At 41.7% G+C, this 22,008-nt stretch overlaps 1 protein-coding gene across 7 annotated transcripts in view; it reads right to left on the bottom strand.

The window, feature by feature from the left end:
* The window catches only part of chd9 (chromodomain helicase DNA binding protein 9), a 260,945-nt gene that overhangs the window by 104,256 nt on the left and 134,681 nt on the right, over positions 1 to 22,008 (bottom strand). The window lies entirely within an intron of this gene.

A 22,008-nucleotide genomic window follows, 5' to 3' on the forward strand; every position in this document is an offset into this window, starting at 1 on the left:
ATATTTCCAGTACTACCTTAATGACTACTAAACTGCTATTTAAAGCAATATTCAGGATTTAAAAACAACACAATTTTCTTTTAATTAATCAATCATCTTTGAGTGTTTTATGACAAAAGGCTGGCTGTACAGTGTATTCATGTGATGCCATCAAACCCAGAAGATAGTGGTATACTACCAAACTGGATGGTACAACAAAGTGGCAGCAAAGTGTTTTTTCCACACAATCAGACCAGGTCTACGAGCATGTGTTGGTGTTACATTACACCACATCAACCACACCACAGAAGCTCTTTGGGTCCCAGATGACAAACATTTATGTCAAAAAATATGGTTCAAACATTCCAATTGCAACACTACAAGAAATTCCTCTTATTCTATGATCCAGTGGATCAACAGGCAATGACCAGTACAGCGGCACTGCGGCTTAGTGGTTGGCACTGGTGGCTCACAGCATCGCTTCCCGTTCTTTGTGTGTGTAGTCTGCATGTTCTCCCCAAGTCTGCGTGGGTTTCCTCTGGGTACTCTGGTTTCCTCCCACAATCAAATCATGCTTATTTAGGGTCTGCTCCTTCTCTGCCCCTGACCAGGGCAGCGTCTCTACATCTGGAGTTGGTCCCCGGGCACCAGACTGTAGCTGCCCACTGCTCCTAGTGGTTGGATTGTGTCCAACTGTAATTAGGATGGGTTAAATGCAGAGGACAAATTTTGTTGTATGCATGTAGGATGTAAATAATAAATAAATAAATCTTCTGAATCTGCCCAGTGATCGTCCCTCACTCTGTGACCCAGACACACTGCAAACCTGTCAGTACCTGATCACGGCCCAGTGCTGAAAGGCAGCAAAGTAGCCTTTATTTTGTTTGGTTTTTGTTACAGCTCTATTTAGCAACACAGAAGACGTTTCTCCCTCTAACCGTGTTCCATACACTGATGGTGAAGTTGCACTGAGACAAAAGTCAAATTTACTTCACTTCAAGAACTTCAAGATTACGCCAATCTGTCTGGAGGTACAATTTCAGTTCATTTTTAATTTATTCAATTTATAACGCGCCAAATCACAACAAATGCTGCCTGAAGGCACCTCACACAAAACCGTTTAAAATTAAAATGAGTAAATAAGTAAAAACCACAGTTTTTCATGATTTCTTCACATCTGCGAGACATTAATTTTGTTGGTTTGGAACCAAGATTTTGCTCATTTACTAGTGTGCTTGGGGTCATTGTCTTGTTGAAACACCCATTTCAAGGGCATGTCCTCTTCAGCATAAGGCAACATGACCTCTTCAAGTATTCTGACATATCCAAACTGATCCACGATACCTGGTATGCGATATATATACCCAACACCATAGTAGGAGAAACATGCCCATATCATGATGCTTCTCGTCATACAAACTGTCTGCGGCTCTTGGACCCAAAAAGAACAATTTTACTCGCATCAGTCCACAAAACATTCCTCCATTTCTCTTTAGGCCAGTTGATGTGTTCTTTGGCAAATTGGAACCTCTTTTGCACGTCTTTTATTTAACAGAGGGACTTTGTGGGGGATTCTTGCAAATAAATTAGCTTCACATAGGCATCTTTTATCTGTCACAGCACCTACAGGTAACTCCAGACTGTCTTTGATCATCCTGGAGCTGATCAATGGGTGAGCCTTTGCCATTCTGGTTATTCTTCTATCCATTTTGATGGTTGTTTTCCGTTTTCTTCCACGCATGTTTTTTTTTTTTTAAAGCATTGGAGATCATTGTAGATGAACAGCCTATAATTTTTTGCACCTGCGTATAGGTTTTCCCCTCTCCAATCAACTTTTTAATCAAACTACGCTGTTCTTCTGAACAATGTCTTGAACGTCCCATTTTCCTCAGGCTTTCAAAGAGAAAAGCATGTTCAACCAGTGCTGGCTTCATCCTTAAATAGGGGACACCTGATTCACACCTGTTTGTTCCACAAAATTGATGAACTCACTGACTGAATGCCACACTACTATTATTGTGAACACCCCATTTCTACTTTTTTTTTTTTTTACTAATAGCCCAATTTCATAGCCTTAAGAGTGTGCATATCATGAATGCGTGGTTTTGTTGGATTTGTGAGAATCTACTGGTACCTTCTTTCCCATGTAACAATAAGAAATATACTCAAAACCTGGATTGATATTTTTAGTCACATAGCACTACTATTATTCTGAACACTACTGTATGTTTATATGAAGGATTCCAGTCAGAAATAAATCATTCTAATCAGTGAATCCACAGGTATTATTTACATAAACATAATAATAAAAATGATCAGATAGATATACAAGTTTGTATGGTCTGCTCAAACAATTAGACTGGCTAGTTTAACATACATAGTTTAACATTACTGTGTTTTGATTTTTTTTTTTTTTTTTTTTTTTTTGCTGCTCTAACTGCAACTCCAACTACAAAAATAAACATCTTATTTATTTATTTATAAAAAAAAAAGAGCAGCCAAAATCACACATCATTGCACACTTTTTACGTCCTCCTCTTTCTCTGCAGCAGGGGCTGGCAGTTCATGCACATTACAGATCAACTCCAAGTTCTGTTTTTTTGCAACAAAAGCAGTCAAAGAGTCTTTGAAACCTCTCATAAAATATCAGTTGTTGCATCCCTTGTTCCTTCACAGGAAACACTGATGACATACACAAGATGTGTTCCTTGTGCAGCATACCCCTCTGTCCATGACAAATTTCTCCCTAGGGAGAATTGACTTTGACTTTTTGGACACTTAACTGTCTGAAAAGTCCTCAAACTATGTTGAAGATATTACTTGACTACACAAGAGCAGAACATTTCTGACAAAAAAAAAAAAGTGATTATTTGGGTCCATGTAAGCCCAGCAAATGTTGAGCATACTTCCATGAGCCAAAGCCCACTGCTCATTAAATACAGCAAAGTCGGGCTGATGTTCAGACACGAAAAGCAATGACCAAGCTGCAGCACTGCACCAGGAGCATCAACCTGGTGTACAATGAGACAAAGTCTTCAAAACACCAGGACAAGTCTTTGCAAGTTCCTATACATTTTCCATTTCAAAATTCCAGACTTTTTCAGCACTTAAATTTTGAGACTTCATAGATTTGGGCAAGTCCAGCATATGGGCAAGTCCAGTAAAACAGTGTTGTGGCTACTGAAATTTCAAACTAGCAATATCACTTCAAATACTATTTAGTCATGTACTTTGGCTACGAAACTGTAAGGAAAAAAAAAAAAAAGATTTCAAGCAGTTGACGGACGTAGGATTTGTACTGTAGATCCAATTTCAGCCACTGAAAGATGACATTTTTCAACTCAAAACCACCTCTTTTCTTCCTTACACTCTCACTCTTGCCTACTGCTTACCACAAGATTTACTGTCATGATTCTATTACATGGATGCCAGAGTGTTAGAGTATCACCTTAATTTCAGAAATAAGTATGAATTTTTCTTTAAATGTAACGTGAGTAACAAAAATGATGAATTGTCATAACTGTCATAATTTCACACTGCTGTTAGGACTGTCAGATTCCTGTATCCATTTCTTCTACTTCCACTAGTTGCATTTATGAAACAAAATAAGGTAATCCCCTCATAAGCTCTGAGTGGAACTCTATCAAATTCTATAACGTGAGTAACGTGTAACGTGCGTAACAGTGTCTGTAACTGGGAGGTGATGGTCTAGTGGTTAAGGTGTTGGCCTTGAGACCAGACCTGACTAGAAAATCACTAAAGGCCCTTGGGCAAGGTCTTTAATCCCCTATTGCTCCCGGTGTGTAGTGAGCGCCTTGTATGGCAGCACCCTGACATCGGGGTGAATGTGAGGCATAATTGTAAAGCGCTTTGAGCGTCTGATGCAGATGGAAAAGTATATAAATGCAGTCCATTTACCATTACCATTGTAACGTGAGTAACACACATTATCACTGACACCTAATGACTGAAGTTTAATTTCCTGTTTGTCCCTGGAGTCAAGCAAGTAGTTATTGTTCTGTGACAAAGGTGGCTGCAGGTTCACCCACAATGCAAAAAGAGCTGCAGCTCATTCCCTGCATGGAAGAAGCAGACCTCATGGACCTGAAGTGACCAGACAGAATTTTTCAATCCAGTAACATCTTCCTGGTGTTGCAGATGCCCAATGTGTTACTGAGCGGTGAGGTTGAGATCTTCACCCGAACCAAAGTGAGAACACAAGATCCCTTGCCACTATTGGCAGATGATGACCACAGGCTCTACCTTCCCTGGAGACCGAGAACATTCAAACCAAACAAGGATATCCCAATTGCTGATGCTGAAGAGAAAAGTTCTCAAAATATTACAAAACGAAGCAATACCAGTCTTGCTGTCAAATGAGGATCAACTGGGTGAAACTTTACACAAGTCCGTGGATTCCCGAGATCGTGAAGCTGATGACACAGAAACTTCACTGGGAGGAACTGCTCACAGTTTAGAAGCAAAACAAAACAACAAGGAAGAAAAGCTCAAACACCAGGCATACTATCCTGTTTATTTCAGCAATGCATTCTACATTGGTAAGGCAGTGGAAAAATGAAAGAATGGGATGCACTACAAATCACTGCAGTCTCTTGGGTCATCCTAGATTCAATGGCCAAAGAACTCAAGGTCTGACCGAGAACAGGAAACAATAGAGTTGGAAAGGATCTTCCATGGTCCTGTCTGTCTGGTAGGACAGGATCCCTTGTCCACTGATGAAAGAGTACTTAAAGAAGTAAGACAGAAATGCAAGGAACTCACAAAGAAACTGCACGAACCATATTATATTGGCCACTGATGTATAAGTTACAAGGGATGACAACAGTGACAACAAATCTTTGAATGATCCAGGGGGAGGGAGCAGTCTGCTTTGAAATACATCCAACAGAAATATCAGTAAACTAGAAAGATCCTTTATTAGTCAACACCACTATAACAACAGTGTTCAGAAGTTTTCACTGGGTGAAGGACAAATGTGTCATTGGGGGGCGTGTGTGTGTGTGTGTGTGGGGGGGGGGGGGGGGGGTGTCAACTCTGAGTACCATCACTCTACTTGTAATATTACAAATTGAATTTATATCACTCTTTAGAGTGGATATCCTAGGGAATGAGGTTTCAATACACGTGTTCTTCCATTGTACGTTCAATGTCAATAATGTGACAATTTTTCTTTAAATGTGTGTAGAGATAACTCAATAATCTATGCTAATTGTTCTCATAAAACGTTTCGTAATAAAAGTTTAAAATATTATCATTCATTTTGCTGTTTCATTCATTTTTGTTTTCAATGCTTGAGGTGTCCTCACACATTCTTTAGCACGTCATTCCCAGGAAGCATGCATTTGTGCATCGCGGGAGTGATGCGCATTCCGCGCATGTACCCGGTACATTTTATATATTGCATCCAGCCTTGTGGATTTTGCACAGAACTAGGCAGTGGGCTCTCAATATCCGACCACACAAATTATGTAATTTCATACAGATCTTCACCATCAGTTAATTTGACTTTCATCTCTGACTGTGACCATGCTTCACTGCTTAGCCGATCTCTACATGCACTAGGCATGTGGAGATTAATTGATACAAATCTGTATCTAGATACAAACGTGCACGATGCGAGAGCATCAATTCATTCAGTGTGCATCGATTCATTTGACGGATTGAATCGCGATGGATCGCTCGCTGCCTTGCTTGCATCGATTTTTTGCCTATGCACATTGAATGCACCACAGACAGAAGCTAGAAAGCACATTTCTACCACAACAAAAATGATGCCATCAATAGCCTTTTTGTTTAATGATTCACCTATCGATCCTTCAGTTCGGGACACCAGAGCGGCTGCTGTTTTTGAAGGTGTTTATCAGGAAATGATCATTTCTCTATGTTGATTGCAGGCTGCAGTGGGGCTGTTTGTAGCTTGAACCAAAGAAGCAGCGCTTTGACCTGCTGTTTGCTGGTTCTCTGCTACACTTCCAGCAGCACGTCTGCAATGTCTTCATTAACTCCTTTCAAAGCCATTTAAAGATGTCAATTGTGAGTCACCTCTGTGGGGATTAAAGTCACGAACTGGGACTCTTGTCTTGTTGCGGGCAAGAAACAAGAATCGTCCTCCGTTCCATACCGGAGTTTTACGCAATGGTTCTTTGGTGTGAGCACAAGCCGGTGTGAGGAGCTCAGCCCTAAGTTGTCCAGGGCTGGTAAAGGTAATAATAATAATAATAATAATAATAATAATAATAATATCCTCTGTTTCAAGGGACTAAGTTCACAGCACCAAAGAGCCACACAGATTTAAGTCTGAATTAATAACTTCAGAGCGATTTCCCATTTTAAATCAAATAACACCTTTTACCAAACTTTATAATACAAATTACAACCAACCAAACCCGTTTTTTTTCCCCCCAAACTGAGATGTCCTCCGGTTCCTATGCATTACATCCTGATGTGCAGCGCAGCCAGCTGTGTAGGGCTGTCACGATTAGGAATTTTTGGAGACGATTAATTGTCAGGCAAATAATTGCGATTGACGATTATACTGTCTATTTTTTTTCTTTTTTTCCCTTCTTTATATTCTCCTATCGCGGTATGATTACACAACTCTGGAAGAATGTTTGGCTTCTCTGAGTGGAGAAACCGGGAATAGTGTAACATTTTTATTTTTATCTTCATTTTACATATAGTCCCAACTTTTTCTGATTTGTGGTTGTTTCTGTTGTATTTCTGAAATTACAGAACTGCTATAAAGAAAAGTGTGAACATTTTATTGTGTTTTAAAACTTTGTGGAGCAAACGCAAACACCAAACTCTTATAAAGAAGGAAAAAAATACCTGGACATGTGCACTTGGACACTTAACAGAACAATGCAGGCTGATTTGACTCCCCATATTTTTTGTATAAATAAATCAGAATACAATAAGAGGCAACTCACTTTGAAATAATTAAAACATATAGCTACAGCTTAATAACTTAAAAAATAACAGAAATCAGCAGCTTGTATTTTTATTCTGACTCCAGTTCATTTTAGTGTGATGAAGTCATCCTTTTTTTTCCTCATCAGTCACGTTTTGTGCTTGAACACATTAAGCTCAAGACTGAACAAATACATACCTTTGGAAAATAACAGCTGTTAAAGTTCAGCTTTTTGTGATCTGCACAGCTTTTCTGTAATTTTTCCTCAGTTCATTTATATATTTTCATTTTTTAAGGATATTTGACCGTTTATTTCATCTCATGATCTCATAAATTCAGTATATGACGCGCACATGGTGTGAACAGGTCGGTGAGGTCAGAACCGCACCGGTAGAGAAAGTACAGAGAGTAAAGGCAGCTCCAAGTTTTGTTTTTTTTAAATATATATATATATATATAATGTTCACTCGGGTTAAAATCTCTCTCTGCTCCGCGCTCGCTGTCTCACGTGATGCTTCACAGCAGATCGTAACGTCTCGTGCCTCCGTTCAGGAATCTCGCTCCCTTCAGTCTGCAGCAAGTTGACTCTCTCACACACACACACACACACACACACACACACACACACACACACACACACACACACACACACACACACACACACACACACACACACACACACACACACAGCTCCTTCAGTAAACATTTTAAAAGGTTTTGAACAAGACGGCTGCTGTTTTAATCGGCTGTCTTATTCAAAATTTGAACGTCCAAATGACGGCAGGATGGCTCGCTGCTATGAATTGAGAGAAAAATCAAAGACTTAAATAAAATAAACGACTCGTCGTCTACTAAATTAGTTGTTAACGATTTCAATCGTCAACGTAGTCGTGACTAGTCAAGCCAGCCCTACAAAACCAAAATGCATCCACAGCGGTGCGTGGCTTTGGAACCAGAACCTCCTCACGCTCCGTGTCATTTTCCGAGCCTCGCTAACCATCCGACCAAGACGAGAGGAAACAGTGAGTGAGGCAGCGTGCGGCTGCTGCTGCACGATGACGTCAGAGTCGTTTGATGCAACTTTGTTGATAAAATAAATAATTCACGGTAATCACGATTATGAAAAATATTCGCGAATATGAAAAATAATCGCGATTGGCGAATATTGTAATAATTGTGACTGCCCTAGCTGTAAGAGCTCAGCTCAGAGGCTATGGGGTTACATCTGCATACTGTCTGAAAGGAAATGCTTTTGACAAAAACTACAGATTGTGTTTATTTCTATTTCTGTCCAGAGATCAAGGATCCATCATGTACATCAAGGATCCAGTGACCATGTACAGATTTTATTGATTTTTATTTATGTCCAGAGATCAAGGATCCAGTGACCAATTTCATATTTAATTCCATATTTCATAACTTTAAGACGCAATAAAATGTTGTTGACATAGAAAATCTGTAAAGCCTACTTTCAATACATAGAAAATTCACGGGAGGAATTGATAAGGGAATCGATAAAAGAACTGGATCGATAAACGGAATCGATAATGTCATCGATATCAATACAATCTTATCAATACCCATCATTAATCATATCGCATTGTGAGGAATTGAATCAGCATCAAATACATATCAAACTGCATCGAATCAGGAACAGGGGTGAATCGTATCGTATAGTCACGTATCGCTATGTATCGTATCGCTGGTAGTGTATTGAGGTGCGTATCAAATCGTTGTCAGTGATGAAATTCACAAGCCTAATATACTATATACTGATGTCAATGAAGACACTCTATTAGGGAACACACTAGACAGTCTTCACTGATTCAACACAGAAGCAAATCACATTGCTGCACGTCTTTGCTTGGCTAAATACAACAACATGTTACTGTGGTCCAAACATTTTATCTGAATTTTAGGCTACTTTACTTTGTACTGTAGTGGCAAAAGTCCAAAAACACAAATATTTCTCCATACCTTAATGTCCTTTTTCCATAATTATCCAGGCCTGGAAATTACTAAAATCAAATTCCATACTGCGTTGGAACCCTGTCTTTGGTACTTTGGATTTTGACCCATCAGGATTTATGTGCAAGCAATGCCACCAAACTAGGGCTGAAACAATTCGTTGAGTAACTCGAATAATTCAATTACAAAAATTGTTCAAGGCAAATTCTGTTCCTGGAAGCACCGTTTAACGTTGTAGTACATATGTCAGGCCTGTGTGTGGTGCTGTAACATCCCCAGAACTAGACTAGAGCATGTGCATAAGCCGTGTAAACACTAGTCAATGTAGTACCAAAAGGTACAGCTTTTCAACGAAACACAGATTAAAATAACACCTTTTAAGCGAAAGAGTGTCCACACTGATCATCTGAAATATACTGACTGCACATTTAAAGCGAAACAGTGTATTTGTCTATTTTTTAAAAACACACAGTTTTGGCCGCTGGCTGCTCTCCGCTCTACCTGCACTTTAAGTCACGTTTTCACTGACAGAGTGCAGAACAGATTTATCAGTGTGGATTTTGTGGAAAAGCTGCACTCCAGAGACCAGTTTTTCACAGTCTGTGCTCACGTTGACATGCAGCCTGACTGAGATTACACCGACCGCCTGCGCTTACGGTCCGGTGTCAGGGGAGTGCTGAGCTCCTGATTCCAAAAAAGATCCAAAACTTGTAAAGATGTGAAAAAATAAATAATCACCCAGGAAAACAGAAAGGGATACACTAAATATGACAAGCTGCGTGGTGGCGCAGTGACATTGTGCCATTGCTTAGGGAAAGTCCTGGACTACTGACGTTGTTTAAACATGCCAAATTACTTTTTATCTGATTACTCGATTAATCACCAAAATAATCCATAGAATACTTGATTACTAAAATAATCGATAGCTGCAGCCCTACACCAAACTCACAGATGTTTTAGGATTCACCACATCCACTGTGTAGCTCTTTCCGGTATACTAAGAATGTAGACAAACAGAGGAAAAGAAAAAAAAAATTTAACAAAACTAGCAGTGAACTGATACATCACGTATTGTGACAATCATATCTTGGGCCCTATAATGAATCATACCTTTTTGAACAGTGATGTTATTATGTATGGTGATGTGTATTGAAGCATGATACAGTGGGGCAAAAAAGTGCTTAGTCCCGATTGTGCAAGTTCTCCTACTTAGAAAGATGAGAGAGGTTTGTAATTTTCATCATAGGTACACTTCAACTATGAGAGACAAAATGAGAAAAAAAAAATCCAGGAAATAACATTGCAGGATTTTTAAAGAATTTATTTGTAAATTATGGTGGAAAATAAGTATATGGTCAATAATAAAAGTTCAACTCAATACTTTGTAACATAATCTTTGTTGGCAATGACAGAGGTCAAGCATTTCCTGTAAGTCTTCACCAGGTTTGCACACACTGTAGCTGGTATTTTGGCCCATGCCTCCATGCAGATCTCTTCTAGAGCAGTGATGTTTTGGGGCTGTCGCTGGGCAACATGGACTTTCAACTCCCTCAACAAATTTTCTATGGGGTTGAGGTCTGGAGACTGGCCAGGCCACTCCAGGAACTTGAAATGCTTTTTACGGAGCCACTCCTTTGTTGCCCGAGCGGTGTGTTTGGGATCATTGTCATGCTGGAAGACCCAGCCATGTTGCATCTTCAATGCTCTCAATGATGGAAGGAGGTTTTGGCATAAAATCTCACGATACGTGGCCCCCTTCATTCTTTCCTTAACACGGATCAGTCGTCCTGTCCCCTTTGCAGAAAAACAGCCCCAAAGCATGATGTTTCCACCCCATGCTTCACTGTAGATATGGTGTTCTTGGAATGCAACTCAGTATTCTTCTTCCTCCAAACATGATGAGTTGAGTTTTTACCAAAATGTTCTATTTTGGTTTCATCTGACCACATGATATTCTCCCAATCCTCTTCTGGATCATCCATATGCTCTCTGGAAAACTTCAGACGGGCCTGGACATGTACTGGTTTAAGCAGGGGGACACGCCTGGCACTGCAGGATTTGAGTCCCTCTCTGCGTAGTGTGTAGCCTTTGTTACTTTGGTCCCAGCTCTCTGCAGGTCATTCATCAGGCCCTTCCATGTAGGTCTGGGATTTCTGTTCACGGCTCTCATGATCGTTTTGACCCCACGGGATGACATCTTGAGTGGAGCCCCAGATTGAGAGAGATTATCAATGGTCTTGTATGTCTTCCATTTTCTTACAATTGCTCCCACAGTAGCTCTCCACCAGCACTGTTTACGGTGCGGGTGGGGAGCTATTGACCCTGACTGGGGATGTTGTTGGGCGGTGAAAGGAGTACTTCGAGGATCTCCTCAATCCCATCGTCACGTCTTCCGAAGAGGAAGCAGAGACTGGGGACTCGGAGGTGGACTCATCCATTACCCAAGCCGAAGTCACCGAGGTGGTTAGAAAGCTCCTCGGTGGCAAGGCTCCTGGGGTGGATGAAATCCGTCCTGAGTACCTTAAGTCTCTGGATGTTGTGGGGCTGTCTTGGCTGACACGCCTCTGCAACACTGCGTGGCGATCAGGGACAGTGCCTCTGGATTGGCAGACCGGGGTGGTGGTCCCTCTGTTTAAGAAGGGGGACCAGAGGGTGTGTTCCAACTACAGGGGGATCACACTCCTCAGCCTCCCTGGTAAGGTCTATTCCAGAGTACTGGAGAGGAGAATTCAATCGATGGTTGAACCTCGGATTCAGGAGGAGCAGTGTGGTTTTCGTCCTGGTTGCGGCACACTGGACCAGCTCTACACGCTCCATCGGGTGCTCGAGGGTTCATGGAAGTTTGCCCAACCAGTCCACATGTGTTTTGTGGATCTGGAGAAGGCATTCGACCGTGTCCCTCGGCGCACCCTGTGGGGAGTGCTCCGGGAGTACGGGGTCCGGGGTCCTTTGCTAAAGGCTATCCGGTCCCTGTACGACCGCAGCAGGAGCTTGGTTCACATTGCCAGTAGTAAGTCAAACCTGTTTCCAGTGCACGTTGGCCTCCGCCAGGGCTGCTCTTTGTCACCGGTTCTGTTCATTATTTTTATGGACAGAATTTCTAGGCGCAGCCAGGGTGTAGAGGGGGTCTGGTTTGGGAACCACAGAATCTCGTCTCTGCTGTTTGCGGACGATGTGGTTCTGTTGGCTTCGTCAGATCAGGACCTTCAGCGTGCACTGGGGTGGTTTGCAGCCGAGTGTGAAGCGTCCAGGATGAAAATCAGCACCTCCAAATCCGAGGCCATGGTTCTCGACCGGAAAAAGGTGCTTTGCCCTCTTCAGGTCGGTGGAGTGTCCTTGCCTCAAGTGGAGGAGTTTAAGTATCTCGGGGTCTTGTTCACGAGTGAGGGACGGATGGAGCGTGAGATCGATAGACGGATCGGTGCAGCATCTGCAGTGATGCGGTCGCTGTATCGGACTGTCGTGGTGAAGAGAGAGAGCTGAGTAGGGGGGCAAAGCTCTCGATTTACCGATCGATCTACGTTCCGATCCTCACCTATGGTCATGAGATTTGGCTCATGACCGAAAGAACGAGATCGCGAGTACAAGCGGCCGAAATGAGTTTCCTCCGCAGGGTGGCTGGGCGCTCCCTTAGAGATAGGGTGAGGAGCTCGGTCACTCGGGAGGAGCTCGGAGTCGAGCCGCTGCTCCTCCACGTCGAAAGGAGTCAGTTGAGGTGGCTCGGGCATCTTTTCCGGATGCCTCCTGGACGCCTCGCTGGAGAGGTGTTCCGGGCACGTCCCATTGGGAGGAGGCCCCGGGAAGACCCAGGACACGCTGGAGGGACTACATCTCTCGGCTGGCTTGGGAACGCCTTGGGGTTCCCCCGGAGAAGCTGGAGGAGGTGTGTGTGGATCGGGAGGTCTGGGCGGCTTTGCTTGAGCTGCTGCCCCCACGACTCGACTCCAGATAAAGCGGAAGAAAATGGATGGATGGATGGATGCTCCCAAAGTTGCTGCTTGACTATTGTAGATTCACCCTTCCCAGCCTGGTGCACACCAACAATCTTTTTCCTGGTGTCCTTCGACAGCTCTTTGGTCTTGGCCATGGTTTGGAGTCTGACTGTTTGAGGCTGTGGATAGGTGTCTTTTATACAGATAATGAGTTCCAACAGATGCCATTAATACAGGTAACAGGTGGAGGACAGACGAGCTTCTTAAAGAAGTTACAGGTCTGTGAGAGCCAGAAATCTTGCTTGTTTGTGGGTGACCAAATACTTATTTTCCACCATGGTTTACAATTAAATTCTTTAAAAATCCTACAATGTGATTTTCTGGATTTTTTTTTTCTCGTTTTCTCTCTCATAGTTGAAGTGTACCTATGATGAAAATTACAGACCTCTCTCATCTTTCTAAGTAGGAGAACTTCAGGAGCTGACTAAATACTTTTTTACCCCACTGTATGTATTAGCCTATATTGTGGAGCTAGTGTGGCATTACAACCCCAACAAAAACAGTGTTTTTCCAAAGTGTAGCAACAAAGGTTGCAAATTTTGCAGTGTTCGGTCACCATTCTGTGTGAAACCACACAATTTTCCAAGTTCAAACCATATGCTAAATTTCGTGTGGAAGTGTGGACTGGAATACCCACACATACATAGGTCACGTCTGGCCAACTGAGTGGATTTACAACATAGTGCACTGCTAGTGGTTGCTCACAAGAATATTTCCAGTGTCAAGAGAATGAAAACCATCATAACATTTATCAAAAATGAAGGAAAAGTATAAAAATTATTCACTGGAATCACAATTTTGAGTTCACATTTTCAAAACATGGTAAACACAGACCACCGTGGTTTCAACAATGATAGTGTTTAATGACGTGCTGCATATTTGGTCCTGTATATACTCGAGATATGATGGTAAATGAAATATTGTTGTGCCATTTAGTACGCCCCTTACTGTTCAATATGCACACATGAAACACGGTTGAGCTGCAGACTACACCCACCCTCCCACACACAGAAATCCATCTCTGGAGCCTGTAAGTGCTCTTTATGCAAATCAAACATATCTGGAGCCTGTCACTGCTCTGTATGCAAATAAAAATATGAGCTGCCGAAGGGAGGGAAATCTCAGATCCAACGTGACAACAGTGAGTGTGAGCGAGATAGACAGGAGCAAATCTGAAGAGGCCCCACCTCTTTCAAATCCACTGTGTGGGAACACTGTGAACACACAGAGATGGGAATCGAGAACCAGTTCTTAAAGCACTGCAACCTACAATGTAAAGTATGCATTTTGAGTTCTTCAGCATGATAGATTCACATATTATTCCCCTCACAGAATGTCTACACTTTACCTAATTTTGAGACCCTTCTTTTGAAAGAAAAAAGAAATATTAGGCTGTTCAATAAATAAATAAATAAATAAAAAATAGTGTCTGCATTTTTCTTTATCAACTCAAACATTTACTGTATACGTGGTCTGTGAGAAAAGTAACGGACTTTTTAATTTTTTTCAAAAACTATATGGATTTGATTCATATGTTTTTACGTCAGCCAAGCTCGAACCTTCGTGCGCATGCGTGAGTTTTTCCACGCCTGTCGGTTGCGTTATTCGCCTGTGGGCAAGCTTTGAGTGAGCACTGCTCCACCCCTCTCGTCGTCGTTTCATTGTGAGGAAATGGCGGAATGATTTGGGGCTTTTTTTCCATCAGAATTTTTTCAGAAACTCAGAGACAGGCAGCTGGAAACCATTCGAAAAATTTATCTGGCTTTCGGTGAAAATTTTACGGGCTTCACAGAGAATAAGGAGTGTTACTACAGCTTTAAGGACGCCCTACAATGGCGCACGGCGCGCCGCGCTCCGAGCCACCATCGAGAGGCAGAAACCACCACATCATTTCTAAACGGATGGCTGTGTGGAGCCGGGACCGTCGTGTGCAATTTCTCTGGTTATCACAAGAGCTGGACATCAGCCATTTTCCGTCAGATTTCACTTTTAACAAAAGATTTTGTCATGGAAAGCCGCGCGCAGGCTTCGTGCATCATGACCGATTCGCTGATGAAGCGAGACAAAGGAACACCTCCGTTTCGGAGTGTTAAAGGACAAGTTGGGACATGTCTATCTCGGCTTTCAGTGCTTACCAGTCGAGTGAGTATAAGAGAAATTGTGGAGAGCTGGGCTTGTCCCAACTTGTCCTCTGGCACTCCGAAACGGAGGTGTTCCTTTGTCTCGCTTCATTAGCGAATCAGTTCGTGACGCGCGAATCCTCCACGCGGCTTTCCATGACAAAATCTCTTGTTAAAAGTGAAATCTGCCAGAAAATGGCTGATGTCCAGCTCTCGTGATAACCAGAGAAACTGCACACGACGGTCCCGGCTCCACAGCTGCCTGTCTCTAACAGTTTCTGAAAAAATTCTGATGGGAAAAAAAGCCCAAATCATTCCGCCATTTCCTCACAATGAAACAACGACGAGGGGGTGGACCAGTGCTCACTCAAAGCCTGCCCACAGGTGAATGACGCAACCGACAGGCATGGAAAAACTCATGCATGCGCACGAAGGTTCAAGCTTGGCTGACGTAAAAACATATGAATCAAATCCATATAGTTTTTGAAAAAAATAAAAAGGTACAATACTTTTCTCACAGACCTCGTAAACTGAAAAGGGCTTGAAGATTTAGCTTTCCTGTGAATCACTGAACTAATATTTAGTTGTATAACTGCTATTTCTGAGGACTGTGTAATGTAACCTTGTTGAACCAAGATGATGCTCACTTGCTGGCATTTTTGGGGCAGTCTTGTTGAAACACCCATTTCCTCTTTGGCCTAAGGCAACATGACCTCTTCAAGTATTTGGAGGTACAGCGAAACCTCAGTTTAAGAACATAGCTGCATATTTTTCCAGTAATCACACATTAAGTGGAGCTAATGGGCAAAGCTTCTGACAACTAAAAGTGTGAATGGTGTCAGCATGCAACATTAAATCCGACCAGAGTTTCACTGCAACACAGGCATCTGATCAGTTTAGAAGTTCAGGTACCTGATGTTCTTATGGTTTCTTCTGTAGAGGTAAGGTGAAATTAAATTGTCTATTTTATTACAATCACTGTACAATATTTGGTATAAGATACTATGCATATTCTTTGTATTTTGTCTGCCTTTTATGCATGAAATGCTGTTTCAAAAGGTAAAAACACAGTGTTCTCTTTGGGGCCAGGAAATGATTAATCCATTTTACATTGGTTCTTACTGGAAAATTGGTTTTAGTTAAGAACAACATTTAGGAACCAATTAAGTTCTAAAATCGAGGTTCCACTGTATTCAAACTGTTCCATGATCTCTGGCATGTGATAAATAGACCTAAGCCTATCATCTTCTGCACTTCTTTATATGTCTTCACATCTCCAGTTACCTTTTTAATCAATGTACGCTGTTCTTCTGAAGAATGTCTGAAACAACCCATTTTATTCAGAGAGAAATTCACGACAACCAGCATATACAATATTTGCTGATTTCATTCTTATGGGCCCCTTCACACACAACACAAAAGATGCAGAAACCAAAGAAAATCCACGAACCAAAAACGAAATGGGGTACCACGAAACATTCCACCAGCTGTCGGGAGAGGTGCACAGTCAGACAGGAGTCGACGATACCGCGGTGACGGTATTGTGCATGCTCGTGTATACACGCATGAACACAGTGCAAGCGCATGGAAGGTCACGCACACAGCAGTGGAGCAAAAAATTAATAAAGCACCACAACTTATAACACTTAATTCCTGTTATAAAGAGCGGAGTTAGCCTCCGCCTAGACGTACACCGGGAAGTAATGAAATGAATGATGTGAATTACTGTTCTCTCTTTCATGTTTTACATAAATTACCTGATGCGCTCTGCTCATGAAGCCATCAGCAGGGCGGACCAAGTTTTGGGGGGGGGGCAGTTCGGTCTGGCAGCAACAACTGGCAGCAAAGGCTGCCAAATAAAAACTATAACGCTAACTAATATTCATTCAAATCAAGTTGAAAAAAATAAACTTGCAGAAATTTTCATTAAAAATGTTTTACAGAGAATATTTTTCAGATTTTTACTAAATTATTATGATCAAACACCTTCAACACAGCTATGGCACCAATCATTCACCAACCTTAAAATCGCAATGAAAAAGTATTATATGGACACAAAGATTTTATATGATAAGACACATTTTTAATTACTGAAATTATTTTTATTTTACCTAAATCTTTATGCAATTTAAGAAATTCTAAAAAAAAAAAATGGAATAATAACAAAATGCAGCAATGTTTATATAAAAAAAATAATCAAATGTAATTTGTCATTGTAGGCATGATACAAAAAATAACAGCTGGTTTATTAATTTTCAGATAACACCCATTTTTTTAAGCATTGTGTATCCAATTGAAATAAAAAAACCCTACTGTTTAAAAAAGCCTAGTTTTGAGTTAATTTAGCATTTTAATTTTATTCATTTATTGACAGTGTAGGTCAATTTTAGCACATAACGCACCTGGTGTTCTTCAATAAAATAACATAAAAAACCTAACATTGCTATCAGCCAAGATTAGACAGAAAATTGGCAAATTGGCATATCAAATGGACAGAAATCCAATATTATTCAATGCTACTGTTAACACAACTACATTCATTTTATTCAGTAGTTGTCCTTATGGGTGCCCAGCACGTCACATTTACTACTATAAGCAATAGGTTTGTAAATGTGTCCCACAACTAGACATGGACCGATAACCGGTTTCACGGTATACAGTGGTATGAAAAAGCCACAGTATCAAAACCACTAAAATTTTCCGTTATACCGTCCCTACGGTGTGAGTGGGTTATGAGAATTCTTGACAGACAGAGCGGAGGTGGCCGCTGCCGCCCTTCTCCCTGGCGCGCACCTCTGTCTCCGTTTACAAATAGGCAGCTAACGTTAGCTAGCTCTGCATCATGGCAGCAGGAGGCGAAGCTGCACTGAACTTTTCCCTCCATCTAAAAGTAAAAAGTTACCGGCTTTTTCATTTCGAAATAGCCCTTCAAACCAAAAACGGTGGCAACAAAGCACCGTAGCTATGGCCTGTGTCAGACTCTGAGCGATTCAAGATACCCACAAAGGATTACATGGCAGGATTAAACTTTATCCCATCTTTGAAACCACTGAGAAGTACAAGCAGTGGACTTGAGTCGTGCTTGTGGTCAACCAAATTTCTCCCACAAACATGTCAAGAAGGACAAATACATCTATTCCAAGCACTCTGTTGGTGAACCTGGACCAAGTATTGAGCATCCGGAGTTCTGGACCTTATTTCAGCCACGTTTCTCCCTAAGCAAGTAAGTCATGTTTCCCACGGGGCAGATGCTACATGTCTAAAAGACAGACTATCATTTTGGTATTGTCTCTAAAGTTATCAGTGGTATACTGCTCATAGTGGTAGACATAGCGCCAGTTAGTGCACCTGAATCATGCGCGCTTCATATGCAAATAGCCATAATGTTGTTAAAGCACATTTTAAAGCTATACATAATACAGCGAAACTATGGTGGTTTTGCCCACGGTTATCATACGTCCAACTCTCATACCGGCCAATGCTTACCCACAACAGCCTGTACTCAAGGTTCTTGAAATAGAGCAATATCTCCTCTTGGTGGACCTTTACCATCAATACAGGTACAACAGAATTTCACTAAGCGCTCTAGTTGCTCATATCTCTTATTAGGCAAGTCCAATGGCTTCCTGTTCTTGACTGGCTGAACACATCAGATTGAGTTAATCATTTGTGGGCACAGCAGGGGGACATAGTAAATATGTTGGGGTTTCATTTTATGAAACATATTTCAGGATAGAAAACACAAACACATACATCTCAAAATGTTGCTTGGGAAGGGAAAAAAAGATTTCTCATGCAACACTATAAACAAGTTATGTCTTCTGCCTGGTGTCCCTGCACCCCTCCCAGATGATATTACATTTCATACTGTAAAGGCTCTTGACAATGACACTTCATACATCTGCCATGAAACCTGCCTTTGGGAGTTTATTTGGCAATGTGGGCGGTAGTGCTCATGGTTACATCGTTTCCTGTGAAAAATGTCACTCGAGTATGTTCACTAATAATGAGAAGCGTGCCAACTTGGAGTGACAATAGACTTTAAAAAAAATGTTGACACAATGTTGAGCAGCCGAGCAGTACAGAACACAATGTTCTTACTCAACCAAATAAAAGCTGGTTCAGGGCTTTGCAGAATAGCAGTGTCAGACCACCAGGCAGCAGCTCAACAGCTAACACCACATAACAGGGAGAAACCAGGTTGGAGATCCACATATGGCAAAAACTCAAACTCTTAAATAGGATACAGCAGAGATGTGGGGGGTGGGGGTGAGACGAACTGGTATGGAAGAGGACACTGCAAGGTCAGGCCGTGTGAGCAGAGTTATTATGAGAGCAACATGTTGTACTCAGAACTTAAGCGGAAAACTCTGTATACATAAAAACACACAAAATGCAAGCTGCACCTCAGCAATGTTTACAGTCAGAATGCACTGTAGCTACACATGGGCCCACACACAGCTTTACTAGGAACACTGCCTTCAAATGCACAGCCTACATAAAAGGTGACCGATGCCACGTTAAACAACACGCAAGGAACTGAGAGCTTCAAAACTACTCCATCATAAAATCAGCCACAAAACGGTCTGAAAGCACTCATTTCACCCGACGTGCCCTATGAGTAAGAACAGGAACAGGTCATTTACAGAGGGCATTCAAAATTACAAAAACAGTCCCATATTCGTTCATCACTGACTGAATGTGACCGTCATCGTCATGCACTATGTTTGAAAGAGATTGACAACCAGATAAGTTTACTGGTTAAGAATCTTGAATAAAGATGGAGAAACAAATGTAACCATTTGGTTAGAATTACTTCAAAATAATGTCAAATCTGTCTGCCATGATAATGTCATCCATCTGACAATGCAAACACAAGCAACACGACTATGTGAGTCACATCTCATATACATATCAAATGCTTCTCGAGGGAGGTGTACTGTACACCAAATCAACGAAAACTACACAGTAACACTTATTATGTATACCTAGTGACTTTGGGTGCTTAAATATGTAAAGTATGCCAGACACACTGGCATACAATAATTTGTTTTATGAGACCAGGGCCCGGTTTCATAAAGCAATCTAATTTTTAAGTTTACTAAATTAAGGTGCGCTGACACTTGCACGACTTTGATGCACGCACTTGCACAACCTGTATCTTGCAGGAGACTAAACTCGTTTTTAAGGGGTGTAGAGTGAACGTGAGAGGGACATCGGCGCGTGCAACTGCGCAAAGTGAATATTGAAATGATCAAAAAAATCTTTCAGGCATAAATGTTGTGGAACGTGGTGCAATCTGCTCACCAACACTACGTGTAGCTCATCAAGTGAAGTAAAGAAGTGAACAGAGCGAGTGGTTGTGCATCAGAGCACAGCTCATCTGAAGGATTATAATGATATGTTAAATCTATCAGAAACATACTTTAACAGCTGCACACAAGAAGGAAAGAACATACAACTGTTTTACCAAGCCCTGACAATGTAAACATGACAAATAATTACCTTTTTAGATGTCTCCAAATGCTTTCTCCAGCTCATTCAGCACATGCATGCTAACGGCTGCTGCTCGAGCGGTCCGCTGTCATTCAGGAAGCGATTAGAGCCCTTTTCAGCAGCCAACTTGCAGAAAAAATGATTAATCCACTACAAAATAATTATTTTATATACGCAGCATCCAGCGCAGCGCACGTGGCAGCCGGTGGAACAAAGTACAGCGTCCAGCTGGGAACACAGCGGGTAGGATCGTCACAACGATGTGCATGCAAGTGTCAGTGCACCTTTAGTCTACTACAGTTAGTTGTCCAACATTATCTGTCTAATCAGTGTTTCACATAGACGGTTAAACTTGTAGATTAGCCATCTTACCTTAGTCAACAGTTTTCACAGGCATAACAGCCTCGTGCCATTGCCAAGAGATGGCTCCAATGTGCAACAGTTTTGTTTACTTCCGGGTTAGTCGGTGTCATGAACTATCCAGCCTTTGTTTCATAAACTGGCTTCATTAACATTTACAGACCCATACGAACTGCAGAATGACGTGCTTAGCTCTTAGCCTAGCAAGTTCACATGCAAACTCCACACAGAAAAGGCCACAGGTGGAAATCCAACCCATGACCTTCTTGCTGTGAGGCAACAGTGAAAACCAATAACTCACTGTGGTGCCCAAAAATGACAATAAACAGGGAGGGGGACCTTATCCAGACTGATGTCTTCTGGGGAATAAAAAATCTTCAAGTTGAAAACAGTCCCTGGTGTCACTCACTTTCCCTCATTGAAGGCCATTGACAACACACTCTTGTGTCTACCGCACAACAACGCAGACAGTGAGAAGGTGTTTTTTGCAAGTAATAAAAATAAACACTGAATACAGAAAGACCATGGGGGTGGACACCTTGACCGCATTTCTGGAAGTTAAAATGAACTGTGATGTGAGCTGCTTCCAGATTAAACCACGCAGTGACAAACTTCAATCCGCAAAAGCAGCCACCACCACCTACAACAAGCAACACTAAACAAAACTGTAATATTACAGTGCATCTGGAAAGCATTCACAGCACCTCACTTTTTTATATTAGAGCCTTATTCCAAAATGGATGAAATTACCCCCCCCCCCCCCCCCCCCCCATTTCGAAATTCTACACACAATGCCCCATATTTATTTTTGCTAACTTATTAAAAATAAAATCTAAGAAATCACATGTATATAAGTGTTCACAGTCTTTGCCATGATCCTCAAAATTGAGCTCAGGTGCATCATCCTGTTTCCACTGATCATCCTTGAGATGTTTCTACAGCTTAATTGGAGTCCAGCTGCGGTAAATTCAGTTGACTGACATGATTTGGAAAGACACACACCTGTCTACATATAAGGTCCCACACTTGACAGAGCACAAACCAAGCATGAAGTCAAAGGAACTGTCTGTAGACCTCCAAGACAGGACTGTCTTGAGGCACAAATTTGGGGAAGGATACAAAAACATTTCTGTTGCTTTGAAGGTCCCAATGAGCACAGTGG

The sequence above is a fragment of the Thalassophryne amazonica genome, chromosome 2, assembly GCF_902500255.1.
Source record: "Thalassophryne amazonica chromosome 2, fThaAma1.1, whole genome shotgun sequence".
Classification (NCBI taxonomy): Eukaryota; Metazoa; Chordata; class Actinopteri; order Batrachoidiformes; family Batrachoididae; genus Thalassophryne; species Thalassophryne amazonica.